At 33.9% G+C, this 20,264-nt stretch overlaps 1 long non-coding RNA gene across 1 annotated transcript; it reads right to left on the minus strand.

The window, feature by feature from the left end:
• Positions 1-10,036: 10,036 nt before the first annotated feature.
• Positions 10,037-20,191, minus strand: LOC144851526 (uncharacterized). The gene is made up of 3 exons (XR_013614189.1): positions 20,068-20,191; positions 10,623-10,653; positions 10,037-10,195 (listed from the first exon to the last, which is right to left on the minus strand). It is a non-coding gene; the product is annotated as an uncharacterized LOC144851526 (long non-coding RNA).
• Positions 20,192-20,264: the final 73 nt, after the last annotated feature.

The raw sequence follows: 20,264 nt of genomic DNA on the forward strand, positions 1-20,264 counted from the left end.
GCACCAGTATTGAAATATCCGCAGTTTGATAAGGATTTCATTATCGAAGTAGATGCGTCACTTCTTGGCTTGGGTGCCTGTCTTTTGCAAGAAGACGAACGAGGAAAGATTCATCCAGTCGCATATGCGAGTAGGGGACTGCGAGGGTCAGAGAGAAATTACCCTGATTTATCGAGCTTTAAGCTGGAGCTACTAGGATTAAAATGGGCGGTTGCCGATAAGTTTGGTCCGTACATTCAGGGCAAGCATACCATTGTATGGACAGATAACAACCCATTAGCACATTTGAAGAATGCAAATCTAGGAGCTACCGAAATGAGGTGGATCGCTCAGTTGGCGTTGTATGATCTTGAAGTCAAATATCGGCCCGGGAAGACAAACAAATGTGCAGATGCACTGAGTCGTTGTCCAAGTAATACCTGTGTTAATTCCTCGGAGTTAAAAAGTGACCTGAACGTGATCGCATCCTGTTTGATGACAAAAGTTCAAGGTGGTTCCATAGAAGTAAATTCTGTTGTACCAACAGTGTTGCCGTCATTTTCACATGAAGAATTGTCAGATATGCAAAAGAATGATGAAGTACTACAAGAGGTGTGGAAAATGTGGAATGCGAATTGGAAAACGGGGCAAGACTATGATCGAGCTGTACCTGGTCTTAAGGGATGGATAAGAGAATGGTCAAAGTTTCGTCCAAGTAATGGTGTGCTGTATCGCATTATTCCTGATTCAATTTTTGGGGAGTTCCAACAATTATTAGTGCCTTTGAAGTTGCAATCAACCTTGCTAGGAATAGTACATGACAAATGGGCTCACCAAGGAGTTAATAGGACCTATGAATTGCTAAGGAGACGATGTTTTTGGCCTGGTATGCATCATGATGTGAAGAGATATATTAACCGTTGCCTGAGATGTGTTACAACAAAGACGCCTACACCCACTGTACGTCCTCCTATGCGGCATTTGTTGGCATTTCGTCCGCAGGAGATAGTTGCGGTTGATTTTATGAAATTAGACAAAGGAAAAATGGGATTTGAGGACGTGCTAACCTTGACAGACGCATTTAGTAAATTTTCACAGGCTATTCCATGTCGGGATCAGACAGCGTTAACAGTGGCGAAAGCACTTCGGGATAATTGGTTTGTACACTACGGTGTTCCATCAAGAATACATTCCGATCAGGGTGGTTCGTTTGAAAATGCTGTGATTAAGGAACTTTGTCAGATGTACGGGATAAGTAAATCACGCACTACTGCATATCATCCGTCTGGCAATGGACAATGTGAGAGATTCAATAAAACATTGTGTGGCCTGATAAGATCACTAGATGTACAGGAGCGACGAAAATGGCCAGAATTATTAAAGCATCTGTTGTATATGTATAACACAACTCCACATAAGGTAACGGGAGTCAGTCCTTATTTTTTGATGTTTGGTAGACCGCCATCATTACCTATTGATCACCTACTTGATCGACTAGATGACAGTTGGAATGAGGACCATATCCAAACCCAACAGAAGTTGATAAAGAGAGCTCATGAGATAGTGACGAGCAGGCTTAAAGAGGCAGCAAACCGAGAAGCCGCACGACATGATGGTCGCACTACAGACTTTAAATTGGAGGTTGGGAATAGAGTGTTGTTGAAACGAAATGCGTTTACTGGACGTCATAAGTTATCAGATAAATTTCAAGAAGTAACTCATGTGATTATAGACATGAATGAAGAACAGGATATTTATGAAGTTAGACCAGCAATGGGTGGAATTTCCAAATGGGTAAATCGACGTCAATTGCACCTTGATCCACGTGGCCAGGAATCAGATGCCTTGGAAGATCATCTTCCTATATTTGTATCAGATGAGAATAGTGAGGGTAGTGAAGAAGGAGATGACGAGGGTGATGCTTTGTTACAATTAGTGTTTACTCCTTCTGTAGAAAACGAAGAGATAGACAATATGATTATTTCTGTAGAAAACAAAGAGATAGACAATATGATTACTTCTGTAGAGAACAAGGAGATAGAAAATCAAGTTAAGAATATTGAAGATAGGGATAAAGGGTTGAGACGATCAAGTAGATTGAATAAAGGGAAACATGGAAATCCATGTCATTTGCCGACATCGGCAGTAGGGGTTCATGATTAAAATTGTATGCTACTCTGTTAGAAGATCACTTGAGTATTAGGGATTAGCTTGAATTATCTTTAATAGTTGTTATGTTGATATTGCAGATAATTTATGAGGTTTACGTTACATAGATGACAAGTAATTTGACATTTTTTTAACTTTGTTTTTTGTTAAGTTTTTTCAGAGAAACATTTTTTTTATTTGTATTGTACATTCGGGGACGAATGTTTTTCAAACAGGGAAATTGACGGGAGGTGAAGGGCGCCCCCGTGGATTTGAGATGTTTTGTGCGGATGAGGAGAACGCACGAGAGGAGAGATGAACACGACGAATGGAGTTGAGTGAACGTTTCCGAGTAATAATTGATGTTTATATTACTTGTTAGTTACTAATTTGATGTTTAAGAGGTATAATACGACGTTGGAAATAGAATTCGAGTGTGAAGATGTTTATTGTAGTTCGAAATATACATCGGTTGTAAAAGATTTCATAGATTTGAAGTAGATTATTGGATGGAAAGTTTCAATGTTTTCAATGTTATAACAGACCAAGGTCGTTGGAGTTTTACCGACATTGGGATTGTTTTAGTTTCAAGACAAAGAATTGTTGATACTGTTGAGTACTTACTTATTAAACTGTTGTAAAATTGTATACTTATCGTATTCACTTTATTTGGATTCTTTACGATCTGAAGGGGATATACATATTAATAACCCCACACCCCACATTACGACAATATCATCTATTTACAAAAAATGCTACTTTTAAGTAACAAAATTTAATAGCATCAGCTCTTCAGATTAAATTTAACACTGATGGTTTTAGAAAGGAAAGTAGCAATAAAAGTGAAAGAATTTGTAACAAATGGGTTAGAAAATATACTATAAAAATGTATTTCTTATTTTATTTTAAAAATCATCAGTCTTCTCTCCTTAATTGCCTAAGTCACACAGCTGACTTAGGCAGAAACACAAAAAAACGATCTGAGCATGTGCAAATGTATATAAAAGCACTCAGATAATTTACAGAGGGCAGTATAATGATATAAGCAGTGAGTTTGGCAGATCATAAGTCAGCTCTCCTTAATTGCCTAAGTCACACAGCTGACTTAGGCAGAAACACAAAAAAATATAGTATATTGATATAAGCAGTGAGTTGGGCAGATCATAAGTCAGCTCTCCTTAATTGCCTAAGTCACACAGCTGAATTGGGCAGAAACACAAAAAATATAGTATATTGATATAAGCAGTGAGTTAGGCAGATCATAAGTCAGCTCTCCTTAATTGCCTAAGTCACACAGCTGACTTGGGCAGAAACACAAAAAAATATAGTATATTGATATAAGCAGTGAGTTAGGCAGATCATTAGTCAGCTCCCCTTAATTGCCTAAGTCAAACAGCTGACTTAGGCAGAAACACAAAAAATATAGTATATTGATATAAGTAGTGAGTTAGGCAGAAATGTATTTCTTATTTTATTTAAAAAATCATGAGTCTCCTCTCCTTAATTGCCTAAGTCACACAGCTGACTTAGGCAGAAACACAAAAAAACGATCTCAGCATGTGCAAATGTATATAAAAGCACTCAGATAATGTACAGAGGGCAATATAATGATATAAGCAGTGAGTTAGGCAGATCGGAAGTCAGCTCTCCTTAATTGCCTAAGTCACACAGCTGACTTGGGCAGAAACACACAAAATATAGTATATTGATATAAGCAGTGAGTTAGGCCGAAAAACAAAACAAAATTATTACTTAAACAGTTTTGTTATGAGGCTGTCGATATCATCTATATACAAAAAATGCTACCTTTAAGTAACAAAATTTAATAGCATCAGCTCTTCAGATTAAATTTAACACTGATGGTTTTAGAAAGGAAAGTAGCAATAAAAGTGCAAGAATTTGTAACAAATGGGTTAAAAAATATACTATAAAAATGTATTTCTTATTTTATTTTAAAAATTATCAGTCTTCTCTTCTTAATTGCCTAAGTCACACAGATGACTTAGGCAGAAACACAAAAAACGATCTGAGCATGTGCAAATGTATATAAAAGCACTCAGATAATTTACAGAGGGCAGTATAATGATATAACAAGGTAGTTACGCAGATCATAAGTCAGCTCTCCTTAATTGCCTAAGTCAAACAGCTGACTTAGGCAGAAACTCAAAAAATATAGTATATTGATATAAGTAGTGACTTAGGCAGAAATGTATTTCTTATTTTATTTAAAAAATCATGAGTCTCCTCTCCTTAATTGCCTAAGTTACACAGCTGACTTAGGCAGAAACACAAAAAAACGATCTGAGCATGTGCAAATGTATATAAAAGCACGCAGATAATGTACAGAGGGCAGTATAATGATATAAGCAGTGAGGTAGGCAGATCAAAAGTCAGCTCTGCTTAATTGCCTAAGTCACACGGCTGACTTAGGCAGAAACACAAAAAATATAGTATATTGCTATAAGCAGTGAGTTAGGCCAAAAAACAAAACAAAATTATTACTTAGACAGTTTTGTTATGAGGCTGTCGATATCATCTATATACAAAAAATGCTACCTTAAAGTAACAAAATTTAATAGCATCAGCTCTTCAGATTAAAATTAACACTGATGAATTTAGAAAAGGAAAGTAGCAATAAAAGAGAAAGAATTTGTAACAAGTGAGTTAAAAAATATACTATAAAAATGTATTTATTATTTTATTTTAAAAATCATGAGTCTCCTCTCCTTAATTGCCTAAGTCACACAGCTGACTTGTGCAGAAACACTAAAAACGATCTGAGCAAGTGCAAATGTATATAAAAGCACTCCGATAATTTACAGAGGGAAGTATAATGTTATAAGCAGTGAGTTAGGCAGATCATAAGTCAGCTCTCCTTAATTGCCGAAGTCACACAGCTGACTTAGGCAGAAACACAAAAAATATAGTATATTGATATAAGCAGTGAGTTAGGCAGAAAAAAAAATATGACTTACACACTTTTGTTATGAGGCTGTCGATATCATCTATATACAAAAAATGCTACCTTAAAGTAACAAAATTTAATAGCATCAGCTCTTCAGGTTAAATTTAACACTGATGGTTTTAGAAAAGGAAAGTAGCAATAAAAGTATTAAACAAATTTCCAACACATCTAAATTTAAAACTGAATTGAAACAATATTACAAAATTAAACATAGATAAATTATTATTGTGCCATTTTATCAGATGTTTTGCTTATATGCTTATATATTTATGAACCCCGTCTTATAATGTTTGTTTTGTTAAAATTATAATTACTATCTTTTTAGGGACCACATTGGAATTAAGTTGTTTTACTTTAAACGACTTTATGTGTTTTCCCGTGCATAGTCAGACTTCATTAATCCCGCCATTTTTATTTGCTTTTTTGATGTATTTTAATATTTAAGGTGATTATATATATTATTGATGTATTTTTAATGTTATGTATTGAGATGCCAAATAAATGAATGAATGAATGAAAAAAAGTGAAAGAATTTGTAACAAATGGGTTAAAAAATATACTATAAAAATGTATTTCTTATTTTATTTTAAAAATCATCAGCCTTCTCTTCTTAATTGCCTAAGTCACAAAGTTGACTTAGGCAGAAACACAAAAAACGATCTGAGCATGTGCAAATGTATATAAAAGCACTCAGATAATTTACAGAGGGCAGTATAATGATATAACAAGGTAGTTACGCATATCATAAGTCAGCTCTCCTTAATTGCCTAAGTCACACAGCTGACTTAGGCAGAAACACAAAAAATATAGTATATTGATATAAGCAGTGAGTTAGGCAGATCATAATTTAGCTCTCCTTAATTGCCTAAGTCACACAGCTGACTTGGGCATAAACACAAAAAATATAGTATATTGATATAAGCAGTGAGTTAGGCAGAAAAACAAAACAAAAATTATGACTTAGTCACACAGCTGACTTAGGCAGAAACACAAAAAACGATCTGAGCATGTGCAAATGTATATAAAAGCACTGAGATAATGTACAGAGGGCAGTATAATGATATAACAAGGGAGTTACGCAGATCATAAGTCAGCTCTCCTTAATTGCCTAAGTCACACAGCTGACTTAGGCAGAAACACAAAAAATATAGTATATTGATATAAGCAGTGAGTTAGGCAGATCATAATTCAGCTCTCCTTAATTGCCTAAGTCACACAACTGACTTAGGCAGAAACACAAAAAATATAGTATATTGATATAAGCAGTGAGTTAGGCAGATCATAATTCAGCTCTCCTTAATTGCCTAAGTCACACAGCTGACTTGGGCAGAAACACAAAAAATATAGTATATTGATATAAGCAGTGAGTTAGGCAGAAAAACAAAACAAAAATTATGACTTAGACACTTTTGTTATGAGGCTGTCGATATCATCTATTTACAAAAAATGCTACTTTTAAGTAACAAAATTTAATAGCATCAGCTCTTCAGATTAAAATTAACACTGATGAATTTAGAAAAGGAAAGTAGCAATAAAAGAGAAAGAATTTGTAACAAATGGGTTAAAAAATATACTATAAAAATGTATTTATTATTTTACTTTAAAAATCATGAGTCTCCTCTCCTTAATTGCCTAAGTCACACAGCTGACTTAGGCAGAAACACTAAAAACGATCTGAGCAAGTGCAAATGTATATAAAAGCACTCAGATAATTTACAGAGGGCAGTATAATGATATAACAAGGGAGTTACGCAGATCATTAGTCAGCTCTCCTTAATTGCCTAAGTCACACAGCTGACTTGGGCAGAAACACAAAAAAATATAGTATATTGATATAAGCAGTGAGTTAGGCAGAAAAACAAAACAAAAATTATGACTCAGACACTTTTGTTATGAGGCTGTCGATATCATCTATTTACAAAAAATGCTACTTTTAAGTAACAAAATTTAATAGCATCAGCTCTTCAGATTAAATTTAACACTGATGGTTTTAGAAAGGAAAGTAGCAATAAAAGTGAAAGAATTTGTAACAAATGGGTTAGAAAATATACTATAAAAATGTATTTCTTATTTTATTTTAAAAATCATCAGTCTTCTCTCCTTAATTGCCTAAGTCACACAGCTGACTTAGGCAGAAACACAAAAAAACGATCTGAGCATGTGCAAATGTATATAAAAGCACTCAGATAATTTACAGAGGGCAGTATAATAATATAAGCAGTGAGTTTGGCAGATCATAAGTCAGCTCTCCTTAATTGCCTAAGTCACACAGCTGACTTAGGCAGAAACACAAAAAAATATAGTATATTGATATAAGCAGTGAGTTGGGCAGATCATAAGTCAGCTCTCCTTAATTGCCTAAGTCACACAGCTGAATTGGGCAGAAACACAAAAAATATAGTATATTGATATAAGCAGTGAGTTAGGCAGATCATAAGTCAGCTCTCCTTAATTGCCTAAGTCACACAGCTGACTTGGGCAGAAACACAAAAAAATATAGTATATTGATATAAGCAGTGAGTTAGGCAGATCATTAGTCAGCTCCCCTTAATTGCCTAAGTCAAACAGCTGACTTAGGCAGAAACACAAAAAATATAGTATATTGATATAAGTAGTGAGTTAGGCAGAAATGTATTTCTTATTTTATTTAAAAAATCATGAGTCTCCTCTCCTTAATTGCCTAAGTCACACAGCTGACTTAGGCAGAAACACAAAAAAACGATCTCAGCATGTGCAAATGTATATAAAAGCACTCAGATAATGTACAGAGGGCAATATAATGATATAAGCAGTGAGTTAGGCAGATCGGAAGTCAGCTCTCCTTAATTGCCTAAGTCACACAGCTGACTTGGGCAGAAACACACAAAATATAGTATTTTGATATAAGCAGTGAGTTAGGCAGAAAAACAAAACAAAAATTATGACTTAGACACTTTTGTTATGAGGCTGTCGATATCATCTATATACAAAAAATGCTACCTTTAAGTAACAAAATTTAATAGCATCAGCTCTTCAGATTAAAATTAACACTGATGAATTTAGAAAAGGAAAGTAGAAATAAAAGAGAAAAAAATTGTAACAAATGGGTTAAAAAATATACTATAAAAATGTATTTATTATTTTATTTTAAAAATCATGAGTCTCCTCTCCTTAATTGCCTAAGTCACACAGCTGACTTAGGCAGAAACACAAAAAAACGATCTGAGCATGTGCAAATGTATATAAAAGCACTCAGATAATGTACAGAAGGCAATATAATGGTATAAGCAGTGAGTTAGGCAGATCATAAGTCAGCTCTCTTTAATTGCCTAAGTCACACAGCTGACTTAGGCAGAAACACAAAAAATATAGTATATTGATATAAGCAGTGAGTTAGGCATATCATAAGTCAGCTCTCCTTAATTGCCTAAGTCACACAGCTGACTGGGGCAGAAACACAAAAAATATAGTATATTGATATAAGTAGTGAGTTAGGCAGAAATGTATTTCTTATTTTATTTAAAAAATCATGAGTTTCCTCTCCTTAATTGCCTAAGTCACACAGCTGACTTAGGCAGAAACACAAAAAAACGATCTGAGCATGTGCAAATGTATATAAAAGCACTCAGATAATTTACAGAGGGCAGTATAATGATATAAGCAGTGAGTTTGGCAGATCATAAGTCAGCTCTCCTTAATTGCCTAAGTCACACAGCTGACTTAGGCAGAAACACAAAAAAATATAGTATATTGATATAAGCAGTGAGTTGGGCAGATCATAAGTCAGCTCTCCTTAATTGCCTAAGTCACACAGCTGAATTGGGCAGAAACACAAAAAATATAGTATATTGATATAAGCAGTGAGTTAGGCAGATCATAAGTCAGCTCTCCTTAATTGCCTAAGTCACACAGCTGACTTGGGCAGAAACACAAAAAAATATAGTATATTGATATAAGCAGTGAGTTAGGCAGATCATTAGTCAGCTCCCCTTAATTGCCTAAGTCAAACAGCTGACTTAGGCAGAAACACAAAAAATATAGTATATTGATATAAGTAGTGAGTTAGGCAGAAATGTATTTCTTATTTTATTTAAAAAATCATGAGTCTCCTCTCCTTAATTGCCTAAGTCACACAGCTGACTTAGGCAGAAACACAAAAAAACGATCTCAGCATGTGCAAATGTATATAAAAGCACTCAGATAATGTACAGAGGGCAATATAATGATATAAGCAGTGAGTTAGGCAGATCGGAAGTCAGCTCTCCTTAATTGCCTAAGTCACACAGCTGACTTGGGCAGAAACACACAAAATATAGTATATTGATATAAGCAGTGAGTTAGGCAGAAAAACAAAACAAAAATTATGACTTAGACACTTTTGTTATGAGGCTGTCGATATCATCTATATACAAAAAATGCTACCTTTAAGTAACAAAATTTAATAGCATCAGCTCTTCAGATTAAAATTAACACTGATGAATTTAGAAAAGGAAAGTAGAAATAAAAGAGAAAAAAATTGTAACAAATGGGTTAAAAAATATACTATAAAAATGTATTTATTATTTTATTTTAAAAATCATGAGTCTCCTCTCCTTAATTGCCTAAGTCACACAGCTGACTTAGGCAGAAACACAAAAAAACGATCTGAGCATGTGCAAATGTATATAAAAGCACTCAGATAATGTACAGAAGGCAATATAATGGTATAAGCAGTGAGTTAGGCAGATCATAAGTCAGCTCTCTTTAATTGCCTAAGTCACACAGCTGACTTAGGCAGAAACACAAAAAATATAGTATATTGATATAAGCAGTGAGTTAGGCATATCATAAGTCAGCTCTCCTTAATTGCCTAAGTCACACAGCTGACTGGGGCAGAAACACAAAAAATATAGTATATTGATATAAGTAGTGAGTTAGGCAGAAATGTATTTCTTATTTTATTTAAAAAATCATGAGTTTCCTCTCCTTAATTGCCTAAGTCACACAGCTGACTTAGGCAGAAACACAAAAAAACGATCTGAGCATGTGCAAATGTATATAAAAGCACTCAGATAATGTACAGAGGGCAATATAATGATATAAGCAGTGAGTTAGGCAGATCATAAGTCAGCTCTCCTTAATTGCCTAAGTCACACAGCTGACTTGGGCAGAAACACAAAAAATATAGTATATTGATATAAGCAGTGAGTTAGGCAGATCATAATTCAGCTCTCCTTAATTGCCTAAATCACACAGCTGACTTGGGCAGAAACACAAAAAATATAGTATATTGATATAAGGAGTGAGTTAGGCAGAAAAACAAAACAAAAATTATGACTTAGACACTTTTGTTATTAGGCTGTCGATATCATCTATATACAAAAAAATGCTACTTTTAAGTAACAAAATTTAATAGCATCAGCTCTTCAGATTAAAATTAACACTGATGAATTTAGAAAAGGAAAGTAGCAATAAAAGAGAAAGAATTTGTAACAAATGGGTTAAAAAATATACTATAAAAATGTATTTATTATTTTACTTTAAAAATCATGAGTCTCCTCTCCTTAATTGCCTAAGTCACACAGCTGACTTAGGCAGAAAAACTAAAAACGATCTGAGCAAGTGCAAATGTATATAACAGCACTCCGATAATTTACACACGGCAGTATAATGTTATAAGCAGTGAGTTAGACAGATCATAAGTCAGCTCTCCTTAATTGCCGACGTCACACAGCTGACTTAGGCAGAAACACAGAAAATATAGTATATTGATATAAGCAGTGAGTTAGGCAGAAAAAAATATTATGACTTACACACTTTTGTTATGAGGCTGTCGATATCATCTATATACAAAAAATACACCTTTAAGTAACAAAATTTAATAGCATCAGCTCTTCAGATTAAATTTAACACTGATGGTTTTAGAAAGGAAAGTAGCAATAAAACTGCAAGAATTTGTAACAAATGGGTTAAAAAATATACTATAAAAATGTATTTCTTATTTTATTTTAAAAATCATCAGTCTTCTCTTCTTAATTGCCTAAGTCACACAGATGACTTAGGCAGAAACACAAAAAACGATCTGAGCATGTGCAAATGTATATAAAAGCACTCAGATAATTTACAGAGGGCAGTATAATGATATAACAAGGTAGTTACGCAGATCATAAGTCAGCTCTCCTTAATTGCCTAAGTCAAACAGCTGACTTAGGCAGAAACTCAAAAAATATAGTATATTGATATAAGTAGTGACTTAGGCAGAAATGTATTTCTTATTTTATTTAAAAAATCATGAGTCTCCTCTCCTTAATTGCCTAAGTTACACAGCTGACTTAGGCAGAAACACAAAAAAACGATCTGAGCATGTGCAAATGTATATAAAAGCACGCAGATAATGTACAGAGGGCAGTATAATGATATAAGCAGTGAGTTAGGCAGATCATAAGTCAGCTCTGCTTAATTGCCTAAGTCACACGGCTGACTTAGGCAGAAACACAAAAAATATAGTATATTGCTATAAGCAGTGAGTTAGGCCAAAAAACAAAACAAAATTATTACTTAGACAGTTTTGTTATGAGGCTGTCGATATCATCTATATACAAAAAATGCTACCTTAAAGTAACAAAATTTAATAGCATCAGCTCTTCAGATTAAAATTAACACTGATGAATTTAGAAAAGGAAAGTAGCAATAAAAGAGAAAGAATTTGTAACAAATGGGTTAAAAAATATACTATAAAAATGTATTTATTATTTTACTTTAAAAATCATGAGTCTCCTCTCCTTAATTGCCTAAGTCACACAGCTGACTTAGGCTGAAACACTAAAAACGATCTGCGCAAGTGCAAATGTATATAAAAGCACTCCGATAATTTACAAAGGGCAGTATAATGTCATAAGCAGTGAGTTAGGCAGATCATAAGTCAGCTTTCTTTAATTGCCTAAGTCAGACAGCTGACTTGGGCAGAAACACAAACAAATATAGTATATTGATATAAGCAGTGAGTTAGGCAGAAATGTATTTCTTATTTTATTTTAGAAATCATGAGTCTCCTCTCCTTAATTGCCTAAGTCACACAGCTGACTTAGGCAGAAACACAAAAAACGATCTGAGCATGTGCAAATGTATATAAAAGCACTCAGATAATGTACAGAGGGCAGTATAATGATATAAGCAGTGAGTTAGGCAGATCATAAGTCAGCTCTCCTTAATTGCCTAAGTCACACAGCTGACTTGGGCAGAAACACAAAAAATATAGTATATTGATATAAGCAGTGAGTTAGGCAGAAATGTATTTCTTATTTTGTTGAAAAAATCATGAGTCTCCTCTCCTTAATAGCCTAAGTCACACAGCTGACTTAGGCAGAAACACAAAAAAACGATCTGAGCATGTGCAAATGTATATAAAAGCACGCAGATAATGTACAGAGGGCAGTATAATGATATAAGCAGTGAGTTAGGCAGATCAAAAGTCAGCTCTCCTTAATTGCCTAAGTCACACAGCTGACTTGGGCAGAAACACAAAAAATATAGTAAAAAAACAAAAATTATGACTTAGACACTTTTGTTATGAGGCTGTCGATATCATCTATATACAAAAAATGCTACTTTTAAGTAACAAAATTTAATAGCATCAGCTCTTCAGATTAAAATTAACACTGATGAATTCAGAAAAAGAAAGTAGCAATAAAAGAGAAAGAATTTGTAACAAATGGGTTAAAAAATATACTATAAAAATGTATTTCGTATTTTATTTTAAAAATCATCAGTCTTCTCTTCTTAATTGCCTAAGTCACACAGCTGACTTAGGCAGAAACACAAAAAACGATCTGAGCATGTGCAAATGTATATAAAAGCACTCAGATAATTTACAGAGGGCAGTATAATGATATAACAAGGGAGTTACGCAGATCATAAGTCAGCTCTCCTTAATTGCCTAAGTCACACAGCTGACTTAGGCAGAAACACAAAAAATATAGTATATTGATATAAGTAGTGAGTTAGGCAGAAATGTAATTCTTATTTTATTTAAAAAATCATGAGTCTCCTCTCCTTAATTGCCTAAGTCACACAGCTGATTTAGGCAGAAACACAAGAAATATAGTATATTAATATAAGCAGTGAGTTAGGTAGAAAAACAAAAAAAATATGACTTAGACACTTTTGTTATGAGGCTGTCGATATCATCTATATACAAAAAATGCTAACTTTAAGTAACAAATTTTAATTGCATCAGCTCTTCAGATTAAAATTAACACTGATGATTTTAGAAAAGGAAAGTAGCAATAAAAGAGAAAGCATTTATAACAAATGGGTTAAAAAATATACTATAAAAATATACTTCTTATTTTATTTAAAAAATGATGAGTCTCCTCTCCTTAATTGCCTTAGTCACACAGCTGACTTAGGCAGAAATACAAAAAAACGATCTGAGCATGTGCAAATGTATATAAAAGCACTCAGATAATGTACAGAGGGCAGTATAAAGATATAAGCAGTGAGTTAGGCAGATCATAAGTCAGCTCTCCTAATTTGCCTAAGTCACACAGCTGACTTAGGCAGAAACACAAAAAATATAGTATATTAATATAAGCAGTGAGTTAGGCAGATCATAAGTCAGCTCTCCTTAATTGCCTAAGTCACACAGCTGACTTTGGCAGAAACACAAAAAATATAGTATATTGATATAAGCAGTGAGTTAGGCAGATCATAAGTCAGCTCTCTTTAATTGCCTAAGTCACACAGCTGACTTGCGCAGAAACACAAAAAATATAGTATATTGATATAAGCAGTGAGTTAGGCAGAAATGTATTTCTTATTTTGTTGAAAAAATCATGAGTTTCCTCTCCTTAATAGCCTAAGTCACACAGCTGACTTAGGCAGAAACACAAAAAAACAATCTGAGCATGTGCAAATGTATATAAAAGCCCGCAGATAATGTACAGAGGGCAGTATAATGATATAAGCAGTGAGTTAGGAAGATCAAAAGTCAGCTCTCCTTAATTGCCTAAGTCACACGGCTGACTTAGGCAGAAACACAAAAAATATAGTATATTGATATAAGCAGTGAGTTAGGCAGATCATAAGTCAGCTCTCCTTATTTGCCTAAGTCAGACAGCTGACTTGGGCAGAAACAAAAACAAATATAGTATATTGATATAAGCAGTGAGTTAGGCAGAAATGTATTTCTTATTTTATTTAAAAAATCATGTTTCTCCTCTCCTTAATTGCCTAAGTCACACAGCTGACTTAGGCAGAAACACAAAAAACGATCTGAGCATGTGCAAATGTATATAAAAGCACTCAGATAATGTACAGAGGGCAGTATAATGATATAAGCAGTGAGTTAGGCAGATCATAAGTCAGCTTTCTTTAATTGCCTAAGTCACATAGCTGACTTAGGCAGAAGCACAAAAAATATAGTATATTGATATAAGCAGTGAGTTAGGCAGATCATAATTCAGCTCTCCTTAATTGCCTAAGTCACACAGCTGACTTGGGCAGAAACACAAAAAATATAGTATATTGATATAAGCAGTGAGTTAGGCAGAAAAACAAAACAAACATTATGACTTAGACACTTTTGTTATGAGGCTGTCGATATCATGTATATACAAAAAATGCTACTTTTAAGTAACAAAATTTAATAGCATCAGTTCTTCAGATTAAAATTAACACTGATGAATTTAGAAAAGGAAAGTAGCAATAAAAGAGAAAGAATTAGTAACAAATGGGTTAAAAAATATACTATAAAAATGTATTTATTATTTTACTTTAAAAATCATGAGTCTCCTCTCCTTAATTGCCTAAGTCACACAGCTGACTTAGGCTGAAACACTAAAAACGATCTGCGCAAGTGCAAATGTATATAAAAGCACTCCGATAATTTACAAAGGGCAGTATAATGTTATAAGCAGTGAGTTAGGCAGATCATAAGTCAGCTTTCTTTAATTGCCTAAGTCACACAGCTGACTTAGGCAGAAACACAAAAAATATAGTATATTGATATAAGCAGTGAGTTAGGCAGATCATAAGTAAGCTCTCCTTAATTGCATAAGTCACACAGCTGACTGGGGCAGAAACACAAAAAATATAGTATATTGATATAAGCAGTGAGTTAGGCAGAAATGTATTTCTTATTTTGTTGAAAAAATCATGAGTCTCCTCTCCTTAATAGCCTAAGTCACACAGCTGACTTAGGCAGAAACACAAAAAAACGATCTGAGCATGTGCGAATGTATATAAAAGCACTCAGATAATGTACAGAGGGCAGTATAATGATATAAGCAGTGAGTTAGGCAGATCATAAGTCAGCTTTCTTTAATTGCCTAAGTCACACAGCTGACTTAGGCAGAAACACAAAAAATATAGTATATTGATATAACAAGTGAGTTAGGCAGATCATTAGTCAGCTCTCCTTAATTGCCTAAGTCACACAGCTGACTTGGGCAGAAACACAAAAAATATAGTATATTGATATAAGCAGTGAGTTAGGCAGAAAAACAAAACAAACATTATGACTTAGACACTTTTGTTATGAGGCTGTCGATATCATGTATATACAAAAAATGCTACTTTTAAGTAACAAAATTTAATAGCATCAGTTCTTCAGATTAAAATTAACACTGATGAATTTAGAAAAGGAAAGTAGCAATAAAAGAGAAAGAATTTGTAACAAATGGGTTAAAAAATATACTATAAAAATGTATTTATTATTTTACTTTAAAAATCATGAGTCTCCTCTCCTTAATTGCCTAAGTCACACAGCTGACTTAGGCTGAAACACTAAAAACGATCTGCGCAAGTGCAAATGTATATAAAAGCACTCCGATAATTTACAAAGGGCAGTATAATGTTATAAGCAGTGAGTTAGGCAGATCATAAGTCAGCTTTCTTTAATTGCCTAAGTCAGACAGCTGACTTGGGCAGAAACACAAACAAATATAGTATATTGATATAAGCAGTGAGTTAGGCAGAAATGTATTTCTTATTTTATTTTAGAAATCATGAGTCTCCTCTCCTTAATTGCCTAAGTCACACAGCTGACTTAGGCAGAAACACAAAAAACGATCTGAGCATGTGCAAATGTATATAAAAGCACTCAAATAATGTACAGAGGGCAGTATAATGATATAAGCAGTGAGTTAGGCAGATCATAAGTCAGCTCTCCTTAATTGCCTAAGTCACACAGCTGACTTGGGCAGAAACACAAAAAATATAGTATATTGATATAAGCAGTGAGTTAGGCAGAAATGTATTTCTTATTTTGTTGAAAAAATCATGAGTCTCCTCTCCTTAATAGCCTAAGTCACACAGCTGACTTAGGCAGAAACACAAAAAAACGATCTGAGCATGTGCAAATGTATATAAAAGCACGCAGATAATGTACAGAGGGCAGTATAATGATATAAGCAGTGAGTTAGGCAGATCAAAAGTCAGCTCTCCTTAATTGCCTAAGTCACACGGCTGACTTAGGCAGAAACACAACAAATATAGTATATTGATATAAGCAGTGAGTTAGGTAGATCATAAGTCAGCTCTCCTTATTTGCCTAAGTCAGACAGCTGACTTGGGCAGAAACACAAACAAATATAGTATATTGATATAAGCAGTGAGTTAGGCAGAAATGTATTTCTTATTTTATTTAAAAAATCATGAGTCTCCTCTCCTTAATTGCCTAAGTCACACAGCTGACTTAGGCAGAAACACCAAAAAACGATCTGAGCATGTGCAAATGTATATAAAAGCACTCAGATAATGTACAGAGGGCAGTATAATGATATAAGCAGTGAGTTTGGCAGATCATAAGTCAGCTTTCTTTAATTGCCTAAGTCACACAGCTGACTTAGGCAGAAACACAAAAAATATAGTATATTGATATAAGCAGTGAGTTAGGCAGATCATAAGTCAGCTCTCCCTAATTGCCTAAGTCACACAGCTGACTTGGGCAGAAATACAAAAAATATAGTATATTGATATAAGCAGTGAGTTAGGCAGAAATGTATTTCTTATTTTGTTGAAAAAATCATGAGTCTCCTCCCCTTAATAGCCTAAGTCACACAGCTGACTTAGGCAGAAACACAAAAAAGACAATCTGAGCATGTGCAAATGTATATAAAAGCACGCAGATAATGTACAGAGGGCAGTATAATGATATAAGCAGTGAGTTAGGCAGATCAAAAGTCAGCTCTCCTTAATTGCCTAAGTCACACGGCTGACTTAGGCAGAAACACAAAAAATATAGTATATTGATATAAGCAGTGAGTTAGGCAGATCATAAGTCAGCTCTCCTTATTTGCCTAAGTCAGACAGCTGACTTGGGCAGAAACAAAAACAAATATAGTATATTGATATAAGCAGTGAGTTAGGCAGAAATGTATTTCTTATTTTATTTAAAAAATCATGTTTCTCCTCTCCTTAATTGCCTAAGTCACACAGCTGACTTAGGCAGAAACACAAAAAAACGATCTGAGCATGTGCAAATGTATATAAAAGCACTCAGATAATGTACAGAGGGCAGTATAATGATATAAGCAGTGAGTTAGGCAGATCATAAGTCAGCTTTCTTTAATTGCCTAAGTCACATAGCTGACTTAGACAGAAGCACAAAAAATATAGTATATTGATATAAGCAGTGAGTTAGGCAGATCATAATTCAGCTCTCCTTAATTGCCTAAGTCACACAGCTGACTTGGGCAGAAACACAAAAAATATAGTATATTGATATAAGCAGTGAGTTAGGCAGAAAAACAAAACAAACATTATGACTTAGACACTTTTGTTATGAGGCTGTCGATATCATCTATATACAAAAAATGCTACTTTTAAGTAACAAAATTTAATAGCATCAGTTCTTCAGATTAAAATTAACACTGATGAATTTAGAAAAGGAAAGTAGCAATAAAAGAGAAAGAATTTGTAACAAATGGGTTAAAAAATATACTATAAAAATGTATTTATTATTTTACTTTAAAAATCATGAGTCTCCTCTCCTTAATTGCCTAAGTCACACAGCTGACTTAGGCTGAAACACTAAAAACGATCTGCGCAAGTGCAAATGTATATAAAAGCACTCCGATAATTTACAAAGGGCAGTAAAATGTTATAAGCAGTGAGTTAGGCAGATCATAAGTCAGCTTTCTTTAATTGCCTAAGTCACACAGCTGACTTAGGCAGAAACACAAAAAATATAGTATATTGATATAAGCAGTGAGTTAGGCAGATCATAAGTAAGCTCTCCTTAATTGCCTAAGTCACACAGCTGACTGGGGCAGAAACACAAAAAATATAGTATATTGATATAAGCAGTAAGTTAGGCAGAAATGTATTTCTTATTTTGTTGAAAAAATCATGAGTCTCCTCTCCTTAATAGCCTAAGTCACACAGCTGACTTAGGCAGAAACACAAAAAAACGATCTGAGCATGTGCGAATGTATATAAAAGCACTCAGATAATGTACAGAGGGCAGTATAATGATATAAGCAGTGAGTTAGGCAGATCATAAGTGAGCTTTCTTTAATTGCCTAAGTCACACAGCTGACTTAGGCAGAAACACAAAAAATATAGTATATTGATATAACAAGTGAGTTAGGCAGATCATTAGTCAGCTCTCCTTAATTGCCTAAGTCAAACAGCTGACTTAGGCAGAAACACAAAAAATATAGAATATTGATATAAGTAGTGAGTTATTTTGTTGAAAAAATCATGAGTCTCCTCTCCTTAATAGCCTAAGTCACACAGCAGACTTAGGCAGAAACACAAAAAAACAATCTGAGCATGTGCAAATGTATATAAAAGCACGCAGATAATGTACAGAGGGCAGTATAATGATATAAGCAGTGAGTTAGGCAGATCAAAAGTCAGCTATCCTTAATTGCCTAAGTCACACGGCTGACTTAGGCAGAAACACAAAAAATATAGTATATTAATATAAGCAGTGAGTTAGGCAGATCATAAGTCAGCTCTCCTTATTTGCCTAAGTCAGACAGCTGACTTGGGTAGAAACAAAAACAAATATAGTATATTGATATAAGCAGTGAGTTAGGCAGAAATGTATTTCTTATTTTATTTAAAAAATCATGAGTCTCCTCTCCTTAATTGCCTAAGTCACACAGCTGACTTAGGCAGAAGCACAAAAAACGATCTCAGCATGTGCAAATGTATATAAAAGCACTCAGATAATGTACAGAGGGCAGTATAATGATATAAGCAGTGAGTTAGGCAGATCATAAGTCAGCTTTCTTTAATTGCCTAAGTCACACAGCTGATTTAGGCAGAGACACAAAAAATATAGTATATTGATATAAGCAGTGAGTTAGGCAGATCATAAGTCAGCTCTCCTTAATTGCCTAAGTCACACAGCTGACTTGGGCAGAAACACAAGAAATATAGTATATTAATATAAGCAGTGAGTTAGGCAGAAAAACAAAACAAAATATGACTTAGACACTTTTGTTATGAGGCTGTTGATATCATCTATATACAAAAAATGCTAACTTTAAGTAACACATTTTAATTGCATCAGCTCTTCAGATTAAAATTAACACTGATGATTTTAGAAAAGGAAAGTAGCAATAAAAGAGAAAGCATTTATAACAAATGGGTTACAAAATATACTATAAAAATATATTTCTTATTTTATTTAAAAAATGATGAGTCTCCTCTCCTTAATTGCCTTAGTCACACAGCTGACTTAGGCAGAAATACAAAAAAAACGATCTGAGCATGTGCAAATGTATATAAAAGCACTCAGATAATGTACAGAGGGCAGTATAAAGATATAAGCAGTGAGTTAGGCAGATCATAAGTCAGCTCTCCTAATTTTCCTAAGTCACACAGCTGACTTAGGCAGAAACACAAAAAATATAGTATATTAATATAAGCAGTGAGTTAGGCAGATCATAAGTCAGCTCTCCTTAATTGCCTAAGTCACACAGCTGACTTGGGCAGAAACACAAAAAATATAGTATATTGATATAAGCAGTGAGTTAGGCAGAAAAAAAAATTGTGACTTAGACATTTTTGTTATGAAGCTGTCGATATCATCTATATACAAAAAATGCTACCTTTAAGTAACAAAATTTAATAGCATCAGCTCTTCAGATTAAAATTAACACTGATGGTTTTAGAAAAGGAAAGTAGCAATAAAAGAGAAAGCATTTATAACAAGTGGGTTAAAAAATATACTATAAAAATATACTTCTTATTTTATTTT

This window comes from Antedon bifida, chromosome 9 (assembly GCF_963402885.1).
Source record: "Antedon bifida chromosome 9, ecAntBifi1.1, whole genome shotgun sequence".
Classification (NCBI taxonomy): Eukaryota; Metazoa; Echinodermata; class Crinoidea; order Comatulida; family Antedonidae; genus Antedon; species Antedon bifida.